The sequence below is a fragment of the Mustelus asterias genome, chromosome 25 (genome assembly GCF_964213995.1).
Source record: "Mustelus asterias chromosome 25, sMusAst1.hap1.1, whole genome shotgun sequence".
NCBI lineage: Eukaryota > Metazoa > Chordata > Chondrichthyes > Carcharhiniformes > Triakidae > Mustelus > Mustelus asterias.
Window position 1 is genome coordinate 55,614,443 of NC_135825.1, and position 3,984 is coordinate 55,618,426.

Sequence of the window (3,984 nt, forward strand, 5' to 3'; positions counted from 1 at the left end):
CTGAGATGTGTAGGTTAGAGGGATTAGCGGGTAAATATGTGGAGGTAGGGCCTGGGTGGGATTGTGGTTGGTGCAGACTCGATGGGCCGAATGGACTCCTTCTGCACTGTAGGGTTTCTATGATTTCTAACTATACATCGCTAAATTGTACTTCCTATGCCGTCAAGCTTTTTGGGAAATCCTGGAGTCATGAAAAGCTTTCTCGAAATGTATTATCTTCTTATTAGCCAAAATAATAGAAAGATATGCAGGTTAGGTGGATTGGCCATGCTAAATTGCCCCTTAGTATCCCAAGATGTGTAAATTAGTGGGATTAATACGTGGGATTGCGGGGTTAGGGACTGGGTAAGATGCTCTGTCAGAGAGTCAGTGCAGACTCAATGGGCCGAATGGCCTTCTTCTGCACTGTAGGAGTCTATGATTCTATAAGTTAGAGAAGGCAATTATCAAACTCGATGCACCATGAGTGCTGCATCCAGGTCCAATTTGAAAGGAAATAAGAGGGACTTTACAGGAAATGATATAAGAAAGAGTCCTCCTCCTTCAGGTATCATTCTCTAAGAGGGTATTGATAACCATGGACTTCCATTGGATTGTTCCATGATGATGCTTGGCAAAGTGCTGCAGTGGTTTGCCATTGCCTGCCAGGAAGAGTCATAAGGCTAAAACTTAGTGTGCTGGGGTATGACAAACTAAATTTTTCGGCCTAGCGAGGCGACACCTAGCTCATGGGATTTGGGCATCACTCGCAAAGCCAGCATTCATTGCCCATTCCGCTTTGCGAAATTGGTGAGCCATTTACTTGAACCACTGCACCCTATGAGATGAAGGTCATTCCACTGTAATGTAGGAAGATTCAGGATTTTTACCTAGGGATGAAGAGGGAATAAATTATCAAGAGATTATGGTGCATGCCTTGTAGGGAACTTGCAGCCAGTGGTGTTCCTCCCATGAGCCTGCTTCCCTTGTCCCTCTAGACATTCCAGGTTGCAAGTTCTAAAAGTTTTGCAGAGGAAGCCTTGGCTAGTTGCGCATCATGTAGACAGTGCACACTGCGGCCAATATGTGTCAGTGGCGGAGGACATGAATGCTCAGGGTGATGGTAGAGTGTCAAAGTGGGCTGCAGCAATGCTTTAGTTAGTAGCACTCCCACCTCTGAATCAGGACTTTGTGGATTCAAGTCCCACTTCAGGATTTGAGCAGAAAAATCAACGCTGAGACTCCAGTGAATACAGAGAGAATTCTGCGCTGAGAGAGATGCCATCTTTCAGAACAGACATCAAACGGAGGCCAGGCCTGCCTCTTAGGTGGATGTAAAAGATTCCCATGGTATTCTTTTGGTGGGAAACCTGGGAGTTTTCCTGGTGTCCTAGCCAATATTCATCCCTCAATCACCATCACAAAAAATAGATGATCTGGTCATTACCCTATTCTGTTTGTGGGAACTTGCTATGTGAAAATTGGCTGTTAGGTTTACAATTTACAACAGTGGCTACACTTCAAAAACGCTTCATTGCATGTAAAGCGATTAGGGACATCCAGGGGACGTGGAAGACATTATAATTCCCCCCCCCAAACCGAGACTGCTTTCCTTCTGTCCATCCATTCGTCCCTCCAGTTTCTTGAGTGCTGTTGGAGCTGCACTCTTCCAGTTAAGTGGTGTGTATTAGAGCATAGAGTCATAGAGGTTTACAGCATGGAAACAGGCCCTTCGGCCCAACTTGTCCACGCTGCCCTTTTTGTTTTTAAACACCTAAGCTAGTCCTAATTGTCCGCATTTCATCCATATCCCTCTCTGTCCATCTTACCAATGTAACTGTCTGTGGTGAACCATAGATGGTTACCACTATAGGTACTTGTACATATGTTATTCTTGTTGCTGTTGGGGTTAGGGTTGGGGTGTTCCACCTGTTAGCATTGTTCTGTGGTACACTCCGTTTGGCCCCGCCTTCTTACAGGGGTATAAAGGTCACTGCTACTTCCTAGTAGCCCTCAGTCTGGGATAATATTGTTAAGCAGTGTGCTCTATTCTTGTTGTGAATAAAAGCCTTTATTCCCGGGTACGACCTTGTCTCCCGTGTGGATCAATCGCGCATCACTGTCTAAACGCTTTTTAAAAGACAAAATTGTACCCGCCTCTACTACTACCTCTGGCAGCTTGTTCCAGACACTCACCACCCTCTGTGTGAAAAAATTGCCCCTCTGGACACTTTTGTATCTCTCCCCTCTCACCTTAAACCTACGCCCTCTAGTTTTAGACTCCCCTACCTTTGGGAAAAGATATTGACTTTCTAGCTGATCTGTGCCCTCATTATTTTATAGACCTCTATAAGATCACCCCTCAGCCTTCTGTGTTCCAGAGAATAAAGTCCCAGTCTATCCAGCCTCTCCTTATAACTCAAACCATCAAGTCCCAGTAGCATCCTAGTAAAACTCTTCTGCAGTCTTTCTAGTTTAATAATATCATAAATATTGCAAGGTAAAAGGTAATATTGTCATAGTCCCAGGTGACCATAGACTGCTTTCCCCTTTGAGGGGGAGAGCTGACTGGTGGTGATTTAATCTGAGGGTTGCCACACCTCAGGTGAGGGGCAAGGTTGAGAAGGTGAGAACTTCATGAATAACCACAGCCAGTATGTGAATTGAACCCGCACTGTTGGCACTGCTCTGCATCAGCTGTCCAGCCAACTGAGCTAAACTGCCCCCCGAATCGCATCACATTACTGATTTGCATTTGGTCGATGGTGGAAAGACTTTAGCAGGTAAGAGGGTGAATCACTCGCTGCACAATACGCAGCCTTTGACTATGGTCTTGTGACCATAGTAATGATGTGACTTGTCCAGTTAAGTTTCTCATCAATAGTGACCCCCACCCGTCCTTCCCCACTTACCCCCACTCCCCAGGTTGTTGGTAATGGGAAGTCAATTATCTTGCTGAATGTCAAAGGTTGGCTCTCTCTCTTGTTGGTGATGGTCTTTGCCTGGAACCTGTGTGGTGGGAATGTTACTTACCACGTATCAGGCCAGAGCTGACATGTGATCCTTGTCTTGCTGCCTGCAGGTATGGCCTGCTGCAGTGGGGAGCTGCGGATGAAACGGAAAACTGTTCAGTCATCAACAAAGATCTCCATTTCTGATCTCCTGTTGGACAGCAGTTCACTGATGAACTACTGTGAGAAACTCCAGCAGGGGTGCCCTGGAGTTGAGATGATTAATCGCCAAACATCTTCCTTTGGGTTACATATGACACCAGTCAGTTTTCATCATAGTTCAGGGTACAAAAACAGTTCACAGAATCACACAGTTCACAAGAGGCCCTTTGGTGCATCGAATCTGCACCGATACAAGAGAAACACCTAATCCACCCACCTAATCCCATTTACCAGCACTTGACCCATAACCTTGAATGTTATGATGTGCAAAGTGCTCATTCAGGTACTTTATAAAGGGTGTGAGGCACCCTCCCAGGCAACGCATTCCAGACTGTCACCGCCATCATTTTCCTCACTAAACCTCCTGCCCCTCACCTGAACCTATGTCCCCTCATGACTGACCTGTCAACTAGGGGTACAGCTGCTCTCTATCCACCTTCTCCATGTCCCTCATAATCTTGGACACCTCCAAGATGGCCCTTCAGTCTTCTCTGCTCCAACAAAAACAACCCAAGCCTATCCAACCTCCCTTCATATCTTAAATGTTCCATCCCAGGCAGCATCCTGGTGAATCTCCTCTGCACTCCCTCCAGTGCAATCACATCATAGAAATCATAGAAATCATAGAAACCCTACAGTGCAGAAGGAGGCCATTCGGCCCATCGAGTCTGCACCGACCACAATCCCACCCAGGCCCTACCCCCACATCCCTACACATTTTACCCACTAATCCCTCTAACCTATGCATCTCACATCCTTCCTACAGTGTGGTGACCAAAACTGCACACAGTACTCCAGTTGTGGCCTCACCAAAGTTCTAAACAACTCCAAC